The following is a 13,292-nucleotide window of genomic DNA, read 5'->3' on the forward strand; positions in this document are numbered from 1 at the left end:
CAGAGGTCATTCCTCTGGCAACCACTGTTATTTGGAAAAATATCTAAGGAAGTCTTCTACAAGACCTCGGCACTACCAACCACTTGAGTCAAAGGCATGTATCAGCTGACTTTTAAATTCTAACATGTATCTCTGCTCCCCCCATACAGTAAATTATGAGTAACAGATTAATGTCTTCCTCCAGTCGCCAGCCCTTGAAACAGCTTCATAGTCACTCATTCAAAATGTTTTTGGGGAGGACTTCCCTGATGATCCAGTGGTTAAGAATCTGCCAGTCAATGCAGGGGACGTGGGTTCAATTCCTGGTCTGGGAAGATTCCACATCCCATGGGGGAACTAAGCCTGTGTGCCACAGCTACTGCGCCCACGCTCTAGAGCCCATGCTCCAGAACAAGAGAAGCCACTGCTATGAGAAGCCTGCGTACCGCAACTAGAGAGCAGCCCCAGTGCATCAACAAAGACTCAGCACAGCCAAATATAACAAATAAACAAAACGAGGTTTTAAAAATATATCTTTGGGGAGTGTGTGTGTTCATTCACTGCAGTGTGTGTCCGACTCTTTGTGACCCCATAGGCTGTAGTCTACCAGGTTCCTCTGTCCATGGGATTTTACATGCAAGAATATTGGAGTTGATTGCCATTTCCTCCTCCAGGGGATCTTCCTGACCCAGGGATCAAACCTGTCTCCCCTGCATTGACAGGTAGATTCTTTACCACCAAGTCACCTGGGAAGTTCCTATTCCCAAAAACAGTGGGTAAGGCCAAATATTCACCTACAGCAGGAGTTCACTATCTGGGAACGAAAGCAAACCATACACTTAGGTGGGAACAAGAGAGTTAAAGAGATGAACGCTGAGAAGCACCAGGCTGGATGTGACCCGAGAGAAAGTGAAGCAAGTGCCGCTCCTGGGCGTGTGGGACCCTTGGAACCATACCAGACAGGAAGCTAGAGCTGCCCACATATAGACAGGGGGGAATCCCACTCCACCAAGATTAATTACTACTAGGCTGCCAAAAATAAGAGTAATATTATTTTTAAAAATATATAAATATGCAAACAACTGTGTAAAACCCAAATAATCACATAAACCCACAGTGAGACCCAGGACCACAGACAAGGCTATACTGAGTCACCACTGGGTTTCCTTCAGGCGGTCTCCTTAAGGGGACATGCTGGGCCTCAGTGAGCACTGGGATTTCTTCCAGCTTTTGGAGCTGTGAGGCCTCAGCTCTGTGACTCACCACATCACTCTGCCCTGCCCCAGCTCTCCCAGAGCTCTGCAGATGCCTGCCATGAATGCACATCTTCTAAACTGTCGATTTGTTCCTTTAATAACTTTTAATGTCAATTTATCCAGCACAGTCTGTGCAGCAATTTATGAGTGAGTGGGAGGCAGAGCGAAGCCGAGCTAAGCAGGATGAGTCAGCTTTCTGAAGTCTCTCCCCCTATTAGCAGAGTCTGGAGTGGGTGAGGGACTCCTGAAGGGTTTTAAACTCACAATGAAGAGCAGGCTTTTGCCCAACTGTCCTCACACAGTCCAGCCTCTTCAAAAAGAGAGTCTATGATGGTCACTTTCCTATCTGGGTGGTTGGCCACAGCTACCCAGAGCTGGCCTCCTCAGGACCCTCTTGGAAGGGTCCCTGATATCCTCAAAAATCCCAACCACTTCTCTAAGAGAAGTCGGAAACAGTCGTGTACTTGCAGCCAGAAAGACTGTTTGTCATTAGCCTGAGACCAGAGGCTAACATGGCCCTGAGTTTATAAGCTGACCTTGAACTGGCATGAACATGGTGAAGAGCCCAAACTGTGACTCTGGAGTGGTCAGCACTCATGTTCAGGTCCATCCAGGAGGCTACAGGACATTCTCTTGCTTATGCTAAAGGAGAGATATTCCATTCTGAGGCCACTTGCCTGAGACCTGTACTCTTGCAGATAGCACTGGTCCCTTAAAACACGACCCTAAGATTCTGAAAACATAATAGGAATGAAAGAAGTCTGTGCGAGGTGAAAGTGGTGCTGAAGGAAAAGTATTGCCACTTCAAAGTAATTTGGTTTGTAAAGAGATGACAGCTTGAATGTACCTTCAGAAGACCCTTTGTTCTAGAAAAACCACTCAAATAGGCCATCTGAGTAGGTAAATATAAAGCTGAAACTTTTCACGTGCTCCCTGACCTCCAATGGTTCAACTAAATGATTTTTCACCATGGGAAAATGATACTCATTTGGTGGAAACCACTCGTTGAATTTTGAATTTGGATCTTTTCCCAGCTAACAATATACCATCCCATCATCTCTCATGATGCTGGGCAGTGGCAGTGAGCCACAGCTCCCAACCAGCCACAAGACCACAGGGGAAACAACCGACACACTTAAAACCATGCTAGACCCACACAGCTGTTCTGTTTTTCATGTTCAGTACAGTGTTCAATAAATTGTGTGAGATATTCAACACTTTACTATAAAATAGGCTTTGTGTTAGATAGTTTTGCCTAAATGTAGACTGAAGTAATTGTTCTGAGCATGCTGAAGATAGGCTGGGCTAAGCTGTGATGTTCAGTAGATTAGGGGTATTAAATGCATTTTTGCCTTGTGATATTTTCAACTTAGGATGGATTTATTGGGACATAACTTGATCATAAATAGAGGAAGATCTGTAATTGGAGAAAGAGACTTTTGAGACACTTGTGGTTCTTAGGAATGAAATCCTCTGTGTCATCATGAAAAATACTGTCTATATATAAAATACACTTTCCACCCTACACATGTATTTGCCTTTAGAGAGACTTCTTTCATTTTAAGACTGACTTGAGATACCTTTGTTCGGGAAACCTCCTGTTTATTCTTGGGAGGATGTGAATGTTTTCGTTTGACCAGGGCTATCCGGGAATTTGGACATGAGGATCAGAAGCTGAAGGAGATGTTCTCGAGAGAGGTTAGATGAAAACCCAGACACCAGCAATGCAGCTGCAGAAACCTGAAGGGGGCATGACGCTTGTCTATACTGCTATTCCCAGGATACAATATGATTGGTGTTTTACCATCTTTGGGGCAAGGATGCAGATTCAGAGGTTTCCACTGGGCTTCTCCACTATATTAGCTCTTACTGCATACTCCTAGGCTCAGATATGGGAATTCTTCCAACTACCAAGTATGTCCAGTTTAAACATGTGTTCAGGAATCTGGGAAATGACCGCAAAGTAGGTCTTCGGGCCAGTGGAACCATGGTGAAAGAAAGCCTGACCAGGACTCCATTTATTATCTGGCCTCCATATCTCAGCAGTGGCGCTAATGATAAAGAACCCACCTGCCGATGCAGAAGATGTAAGAGATCAGGGTTCGATCCCTGGGTCAAGAAGATTCTGTGGAGAAGGAAATGGCAACCCACTCCAGTAGTCTTGACTGGAGAATCCCATGGACGGAGGAGCCTGGTAGGCTACAGTCCATGGAGTCACAAAGAGTTAGACACAACTGAAGTAACTCAGCACGCACGCACATGCCTCGACTCTACCAAGGGGGCCATAACGATGCTTTAGTCACAGGTATCAATGATTACAGAACTCTGTGCCCAGCAGTATTTGAAATGTCTGGTTATTTTCCTCTCCCCAGAGTAAAATTACCCAAGCAAATTGCCGGAGGTTCCTTTGGAAATGGACTAGGAGACTTATTACCATATGGACTTGCTGTAGGGTTGCAGGATTCCTCCTCCCAGGAACCCTCCTTCTCCTTCAGCCAGTGGGCCCTGGGCTTAAAAACCAGATTAGATGAAGAAACAGGGCAAGGACCTTTTTACTGAGATGCCTTCGACCTCCTAATAATCTATCCTTGATCTCTTTTACTTGTTTCAGTTGAACAATATTCTTGTCAACTCATCTATCTTGTCCTTCAGACATGTTTCATTACTCATCTCCATGGCTCTCAACACATCATGTCCCCAAGGCATGCATTCAACTCTGTTACTCATAAAGAACACTGCACCACCTAGACTCTATTACTCAGAATTTTATCCTCTCATTGTTATCACTTGCTCCCACCAGTGCACTCTCTTCTGTCAGTGGTATTGCAGTATCCTATTCTAATTCACAAGTGGAAGGTTAACACAGTTTAATTGTCCTGCTACAGCCTGCCAAAAGCTCTCCAAACTCCTCATCTGCCAGTGATGGGCTCCTCATTGCCAGTCATCCAATAAGAAACCCAGTTCCAAAATCTTACTTCTGGTCCTAAATATCTTGGGTTGAGTTCCTTAGGAAACAAATTATGAGATGGAGATTTTTTTTGTTGGAGAATGTTGTAGTAAGAACAACTGAAAGGGAGTTTCAGAAAAAATCAGATTAGGCAGAGAGAGAAATTGAATTATCAGGGAGATGCAATGAAGGTCTTAGCTCTGGCCCTTCAGGGCTGTCCTCAGATGAGTCGAGGATGCTTTTGACACCATTTCATCCTGTCAGTGAATGTAGGATGCTTAGAGAGAGGTATACCTCTGGGTGAGATGGTTCCCTTAGGCTAAAGGCAAGACCCAGAAAGCCATCTGCATCTAATACTCTGAGCAGCTGAGAAAATGAGTGTCTCTACACTGAAGAGGGCATCTGGGTGGTATACCATAGCATCCTCCACTGGGACCAGGAGAAGTGAAAGAGCAAACAAATCTGAAACCCTAACAGCCAACTGGACCAGAACCAGCTATGAGCAACACTAACATAAGAAGTCTTGAGAAGTTTTATTTAATTTGTGTTTTTTTGAATAGTTCAAATTAAATATGGAGGAACATTACTTATGCCCAATCCAAAAGGTCTACAATGTTCAAAACTATCTTCCTTGTATAAAACAGAGAGGAAATAGACCTTCCAAATATTATTACAGACCTGAGTTTCAAAATTTCACTCTACAGGTTCATGTCTCAATAAATAACACAAACAAGTAATTATTTATTTTAGAGTATATGGTAAAGAGATAAGTGCTCAGGGAGAGGTCATGTGAGAACAGGATAGAAGGTGTGTCTGTCTGTCTAAAATCCAATAAGCAGATTATCACCAGTACCTGAATATGCCAGCACCTTGATCTTGAACTTCTCTGTCTCCAGAACTGTCAGAAATAAATTTATGTTGTTTAAGCCACCCAGTCTATGGAGCCTTCTTATAGCAGCCCAAGCAAGCTAACATACTTATATTGCTGCTATTAATTATTTGTTTGATAGCATCTTCCTTCACTTATATTACAGTTCTTCAAGAGCTAGTCTTATATACATTTGCCCTTCATTGTGCCTAACCACAGGCACCTGACTGTATAGATGCTTATTAAATGTTTGTTAAACCTTAAAAAAGAAAGGAAGAGAGAAAGAAAGAAAATGCTATTAAAAAGAAAAAAAAAAAACAGCAGGATAGGGGCATTTCATAGTTAGGGGAAAGGAGTGCAGGGCAGTTTGCACATTAAATAAGATGATCATGGTAGAGTTCATTATGAAAATAAGTTTTTGGACAAAGACGGGTTAAATGGGGAAGTGAGCCATGATGAAACTTAAGGGAAGGGCATTCCCGGCCGAGAGAGCAGCCAGTGCAAAGGCCCCAAGACAGGAGCATATCTTGGTGTTTGAAGAGCAATAAAAATACCAGTATGGCCAAAGTTCAGTTCAGTTCAATTCAGTCATTCAGTCGTGTTCCACCCTTTGGAACCCCATGGACTGCAGCCCTCTAGGCCTCCCTGTCCATCACCAATTCCCAGAGTCTACTCAAAGTCATGTCCATTGAGTCAGTGATACCATCCAACCATCTCATCCTCTGTGGTCCCCTTCTCCTCCTGCCTTCAGTCTTTCCCAGCATCAGGGTCTTTTCCAATGAGTCAGTTCTTTGTATCAGGCGGCCAAAGTATTGGAGTTTCAGCTTCAGCATCAGTCCTTCCAATGAATATTCAGGACTGATTTACTTTAGGATTGACTGGTTGGATCTCCTTACAGTCCAACGGACTCTCAAAAGTCTTCTCCAACACCACAGTTCAAAAGCATCAAGTCTTCGACGCTCAGCTTTCTTTATAGTCCAACTCTCACATCCATACATGACTACTGGAAAAACCATAGCTTTGACTAGATGAACATTTGTCAGCAAAGTAATGTCTCTGCTTTTAAAATGCTGTCTGGGTTGGTCACAGCTTTTCTTCCAAGGAGCAAGTGTCTTTTAATTTCATGACAGGAGTTACCATCTGGAGTGATTTTGGAGCCCCCAATAAAGTCTGTCACTGTTTCCATTATTTCCATTATTTCCCAATTTATTTGCCATAAAGTGATGGGATTGGATGCCATGGTCTTAGTTTTTTGAATGTTGAGTTTTAAGCCAACTTTTTCACTCTCCTGTCTCACTTTCATCAAGAGGCTCTTCAGTTCTTCTTTGCTTTCTGCCATAAGGGTGGTGTCATCTGCATATCTGAGGTTATTGATATTTCTCCTGGCAATCTTGATTCCAGCTTGTGCTTCGTCCAGCCCAGTATTTTGCATGATGTACTCTGCATAGCAGTTAAATAAGCAGAGTGACAACATAAGGTGATGGACCTGAGGCAAGAGACTCAACCAAGAGCATCCATTCTATTTCAACCAGATTCTGTAAGGAAATAAATTTGGGAAAGACTATACCACTCCACTTACACAAATTTCACTTATGCTCAGTGCTTTGATAGCTTTTTAATACATTCTGTGTTTGCATAAAAACAATTTCATACACTTCTTTAGCATATTATTTTAAATTTGAAAGAAATTATATATCATTGTTTTCAAATTACACATTTCCCTTTGGATATTCTGATACAGTACCTCTCCACCTGATCTCATCTCTTTTCCCAGAGCAATATTTTCTCCACTGAGTCCCTTAAGGGCTACCAAATGAGCAACTCACTTCAGTATTCTTGCCTGGAGAATTCCATGGACAGAGGAGCTTGGCGGGCTACAGTCCATGGGGTCCCAAAGAGTCAGACATGACTTAGCAATTAAACAAAAACAAAACAAACAAACAAAAGTGAGTCTTAAACTAATTTGAACATGAAAACCTTATCCTCCATCCTTATAGGTCCCTCAGACTGGCACTCAACCACTCTTTTAACACTACTCAGTAGTAATAACTAAAAGATTTACGGGTAAAAACCAAAATTAGAGTTCATTAAACCAAAATTAACATCTGACTGGAATTTACTGAAGCCACTTATTCATTATTCTCCTAATAAGTCCGGCAGCCATACAATCTTTAGCAAAAAAAAAAAGCACATGGGTAGAGATTTGTAATTTCCACAATTTTCTGGAAGCACCCTCTGCTACTAGAGCACGGTAAGCACTGTCGTCATTTGGTTAGGGTTTCCAGTTGCTGGGTTTTTTTTATTATTATTATTATTTATAATTATGAATTACAGTTAGTCTGCCTTTATCATTAGCAATTTAGTTTGTCATGAATTGTTTGATGTATTCATATATTTTTAAATGCTCTATAATTTTTAAAAAATTAGACTTGACTTCCCTTGGTGGTGCTGTGTGGTTAGTCACTCAGTCATGTCCGACTCTTTTGGACCCCATGGACTGTAGCCCGCCAGGCTCCTCTGCCCATGCGATTTCCCAGGCAAAACTGCTGCAGTGGGTTGCCATTTCCTTCCCCAGGTCCCTTGGTGGTCCGGTGGCTAAGACTTGGAGCTTCCACTGCAGGGAGCGCAGGTTCAATCCTTGGTTGGGAAACTAAGATCCTGCATGCCCTGTAGCACAACCAAAAAAAGTAAAACTAGAATTGAAAGCAATTTAGACAGGAGTTATCCATACCACCATTGCTAAAGCCATTGTAAATGTAACCCAACCAAAATCATGTGTATAGTCACTGTTGGAACCGATGAGAAGGAACACCTTTGCTTTGTTCAGAATCGTAGGAGGAAAGCATTCAGTCTTTCACCATTAAGTATAATGTTAGCCATGTTTGGTATGGATGAACTTTATTAGAGTGAAAACGGTACCTTCTACTTCCAATGTTCTGAGAATATTTATCAGGAACAGGGGCTAAATTTTATCAAATACCTTTTCTGCATTTATCGAGATGGCAATGTGGTGTGTTCTTTTATATTAATATTTGATTAACATTCAAATGTTAAAACAATTTTACATTCTTTTAATTGATTGTACCTGGCTATGACCTATGATTCTTTTATTATATTCAATTAGTTGATGCTTCGTCAAGGATTTTTACATCTGTGTTCATGAGGGAATTGGTTTGTAATTTTCTTTGTTTGCCATTTACTGGTCAGGTTTTGGTAACAGTACTATTTTGGCCTCATAAAACAAGTTGAGGTATACGCCCTTCTCTATTTTCTAGGGGAATTTGAGTATGATTGATTATATCTCTTAAATGTATATCATTCACTAGTGAAACCATCTGGAACTGGAGTATTAATTTCCTTAATAAATATAGGGCCATTCAGATTTTCTACATTGTTGTGTCAGTTTTGATAAATTCCACGTTTCTCATGAAATTTGCTCAGTTCTTTATAAGTTGCTATGTTTATCTGCATAAAGAGTCTCATAATATGCCCTCTATATTCTTCTAATGTCTGTAGGATCTGAGATAATATTTCCTCTTTGATTCCTAATATTTCTGAATTCAGTAATTTGTGTCCTCTCTCTCTGAATATATTGTCTGTTTTACCCTTTAGTTTTTGCCTCATGCATTTTGAAGTTCTCTTAATAGATGTATAAACCTATATTTATGATAAATTGACCTTTATAATTATGAAATGACTCTTTTATCTTTGATAATACTCCTTACCTTCAAATCCACTGTCTGACTTTAATGTGGCGGTTTTTATGATTATTATTTTTATGCTATCTTTTTCCATCCCTTTACATTCAATCTATATCTTTATATTTAAAGTGCATCTTTTACACACGATGTTTGGTTTAATCTTTTTTTTTTTTTTTTTTGGTTTAATCTTATTTTTCAAATAGCCTGACAATATCTTCTTTTAATTGAGATAATTAGCTATCAACACTTAATGCAATTACTAATAGTACTGGTTTTAAGCCTACCACCTTGCTATTTGTTTCCTATTTTTGCTGTTTGTTTCTTGTTCTTCTGATGCTCTTTATTGTAGTTAGGTTCATTGCATATTTTTAGTATTTAATTTTAATTACTGGCTTTTTATATATACTTTTTTAAGTAATCACTCTTGAGATTACAATATTTATTCTTAACCTAGTTCAGTTTAGTTTAGAGTTAAAATTTTACCACTTCAGGTAAATGTATAAATCTTACAAGCTTACAACTGGGAGGAAGCTCCCTTTAAAGACCTGTTCTTTGTGCTACTGTTGTCATATGTTTTTACTTCTACATATGTTATAGACCCCACAACACAATGTCATATTTTGTTTTAAACTCTGAGTTCTCTTTTAAATAAATTGAAATTTAAAAATATTTTTAAAAGTCTTTTATATTTACCTACCTAATTTCTTTTTCAAAGAAAAATTTGAAATTTCTTTTCATTTTTTTTTTGGCCGTGCAGCATGTGGGATCTTAGTTCCCTGACCAGAGATTGAAGCCATGTCTTCTGCCATGAAAGCATGAGGCACTAACCACTGGATAATCCCAGAGAGCCCCTTCTTCAAGGGTTCTACATTGCATTTTCTAGCTCCCAATTCCTATTTGGAGCCACTTTACTTCAGTTTGAAAAAGCTTCCTTTAACATTTCTTTTGCAGGTCTTCTGCTGATGACTTTTAGCTTTTGTTTCTCTGAAAATATTTTTATTTCACAGACATTTAAGGCTGTTTTCTTTGGACATACAATTCTGTGTTGATAGCTGCTGTTGTTGTGTCTTCCCCAGAACTTTAAAGACACTAGTTGCACTGCCTTCTGGCCTCCATTGTTTTTGAAGAGAAGATATTCAGTCTTCTTACTGTCATTCTCTATATGAAATGCATTTTCCCTGGATGACCTTAAGATTTTCTCTTTGGTTTCAGCTCTTTTATTTAATGTACTTAAGTGTGATTGTTTTCTATGTATTTATCCTGATTCAGTTCTACTGAGCTTCTTGGATCTACAGATTTTTTTCACTAGATTTGAGAACTCTTCAGTCATTGTTTTTTCAAATATTTTTTCTTCCAATGTCTCTCTTTTCTACTTCTGGGGCTCCAGTTACATGAATGTTAGATATGCATATCATATCAATCAATATCATCATGTGAGACATTGAGACTCTGTGTCTTTTTCAAAATGCATTTTTTCCATGTTCTTAAGATTAAATAATTTCTATTGAGGTGTCTTTCAGTATGCAACTAATATCTGGACTACACTCCCAGAGATTTAATCTGTCTGGGGTAGGGTTCATGTTTAAAGACCTTCAAAAAATCTTTATATTATTCTAATGTGCTGCCAGGATTGAAAACCATGGGTGCAAACTACATGTAACATAGAAGAGACAAAGAATTCAGCCTTGAGATGGTTTAAATTTGGGGATGCAGACAAGAGTCTCAGCACCACAAGGGAGCAGTGGTCCTTTTGATGCAAAGAGGTTAACCTAAGGCCCTTCTCAAGGACATTCAACTTCTGATTCTGTTGGACCTATTGCTGTAGCTTCATTATAGCTACCATAACTTTATCAACTCTTGTAGAATTCTCATTCAGTTCCCTTAGCAAACTCCTGGTAATCTTCTGACCATCCAGTTCCATTTGTCTTTGTCTGTTTACTTTCAAGGCTCCCACCTTCACTTGCTTCCTGCTCGTTATCTCTCAACTCTGGATTCTTTGGACACCAGCTGTCACCCTCACTTCAACAATTCATCTATCAGCAAAAAATGCTCTGGAGGTTCCCTCCATGGAAGTTGTATGATCCTGGCCCACAGAAAACTGCTTCTCCTATGAAATAACTTATACCTAACCCTTTATTAAACTGCTCCTCTTAAAAATGCTAATAACATAAATAAAAATTCATAAGAAACTGAGCATGAAAAATAAAGATAGATCTTCACAATGTCTAAAAGAACCTATAAACTAATTTCTTAACCAAAGCCCTTTTAGAAATCTGATATAGGGGTTAAAGCATGACTTTGACCACCAAAAAGATCTGGGTTCAAATCACAACTCCATCACTTATTAGTTATGTGATCTAGGTCGTATTATTTGTGATTTATCAGAATCTATTTCCTCATCCTTAAAGTACGTAGAATAATGCCTATTTCACATGACTGTAAATATTTTAAAAGTTAAGTACATGCAAAAGAGGAGACTTTTGTTTCTGACAACAGAGTAATTGGTACTGGACTTTCCCTCCTACCATGAACAACTATAAAACTGCATAAAATACACACAGCAGTTACTTACAAGAACTGGACAGAGGTAAAGCAGGACTGTAATCCTTGAGAGAAAGGAAATACTACGTAAGGTGAGCCCCACATTTATCCTGGCTGTCTGACTGGAAACCATTTTAAAAAGCCAAATAGAAATTATAAAAAGGCTAACATCTGAAGTGAAAATTTAACTGGGTGAGGTCAATAGGTGACTGGAAACTGAGTGATTAAGTACAAAGTCCTAGGTTAGGTACTTTCTCATATATTATCTCATTTATTTTTTTTTTCTTTCTTTCTTTTTTATTTTTTTAAATTTGTTTTGCCATACATTGACATGAATCCACCATAGGTGTACACGTTTTCCCCTTCCAGAACCCCCCTCCTACCTCCCTCCCCATCCCATCCCTCCGAAGTTGGTGTTACTATTTCTACATTTTTGGACTCACTCAGCCATTTGCTTTGAATAGAAATCATTTTATCAGAACCATACATCTGACTCAGAATGTGATCTTCTTTATCAGTGTATTAAGTTTTTTTGTTTGTTTATTGTTTGTTTGTTTGTTTGGTTGGGGTTTTTTTGTTTGTTTGCTTGTTTCTAAATTTATTTATTTTGGTTGTGCCTGACCTTAGCTGTAGTACATGAGATCTTCGATCTTCATTGCCACATGCAGGATCTCTAGTTACAACACGTAGGATCCAGTTCCCGAACCAGGAATTGAATCCAGGCCCCCCAAATTAGGAGTGCAGATTCTTAGCCACTGGACTGTTAGGGAAGCCCCCAACCCATTTTAACTTGGATGTAAATGTCTTTGCAGATTTCCCGGTGGTCCGGTTGTTAAGAATCTGCCTTGCAATGCAGGGGACATGGGTTCAATCTCTGGTAGGGGAACTGAGATTCCACAAGCTGTGGAGCAACGGGGTCTGAGCATCGCCAACTACTGAGCCTGCGCACAATTAGAGTCCATGCACTGCAACAAAAGATCCTGCATGGTGCAACTAAGACCTGACATGGCCAAATAAATTAACAAAAATAAGTAAATAAATATATTTTTTAAATGTCTTTGGAGTTTCACCCACATACACAACTTCACCAAACAGCAAATGGTGGAAAGGATAGTGGTGCTTGAGGCCATTCACTCCTCCAGCCAACATTTGCACTAAAGCAAGGCTTATCTGTAGACTTTTAGCTGTTTCCATTAAGTCTTCATATATTGCCACGGTGTGCTCTCTATGAGAAAGCATGACCTTGATTTCTAGAAAAATTAGCATGCTGAAAAAAATCACAAGGGAACATCACAATGTGTGTGTTATACTGAAATTATTCCCCATTTCCAGTCACACTTGATGAAATTCTCATTAAAGAAATCAGTATTGAGGTAGAGTGGGCTATAACAACAAAATTCTATGAACATCTTAAAAAGGAAGCAATGGCTTTAGTCAAGAAGCCAAAAGGCTTCCCAAAGAGAAAGAAACCTGGGGAAATAACCAGCAGTTTAAGAGCTGAGCTTAAGTGGAAGTCCTTCCCCAGGAACAGGAGAAAAGAGTGGGGAGCCAACTGTGAGCCTGGAAACCAGAGTGAAGCTGAAGAAAGGAAAGATCTGGACACTATGTGGAGTTTGGACTTTGTCCAGTGTGAAATGAGGAGTTTTCAGTGATTTGGGGGCAGAGAGTGACATGATTAAAACAGCAACAGGAGCACAGAGAACTGACTAAAGAGGAGAGAAATTAGTAACATGGAGAATACTTGGGAAGGCATTACAAAGGCAAAAGATGCCAAGACTTACACCTCTCTCTCTCTTTTTTTTTAACTTCCTCTATTTATTTTATTTTTTGGCTGCGTTAAGTCTTAGTTGCAGCATGCAGGATCTTTTGGTGCAGTGCAAGGGGCTTCTCTCTAGTTGAGGTTTGTGGGCTCCCTGTAACTGAGGGATCTTGTCTCTCCAGTGAAACAGAAAGTGAAAGTGTTAGTCGCTCAGTCGTGTCCAACTCTTTGAGACCCCAGG

This window comes from Giraffa tippelskirchi, chromosome 12 (assembly GCF_054371585.1).
Source record: "Giraffa tippelskirchi isolate mGirTip1 chromosome 12, T2T-mGirTip1v1.2.pri, whole genome shotgun sequence".
NCBI lineage: Eukaryota > Metazoa > Chordata > Mammalia > Artiodactyla > Giraffidae > Giraffa > Giraffa tippelskirchi.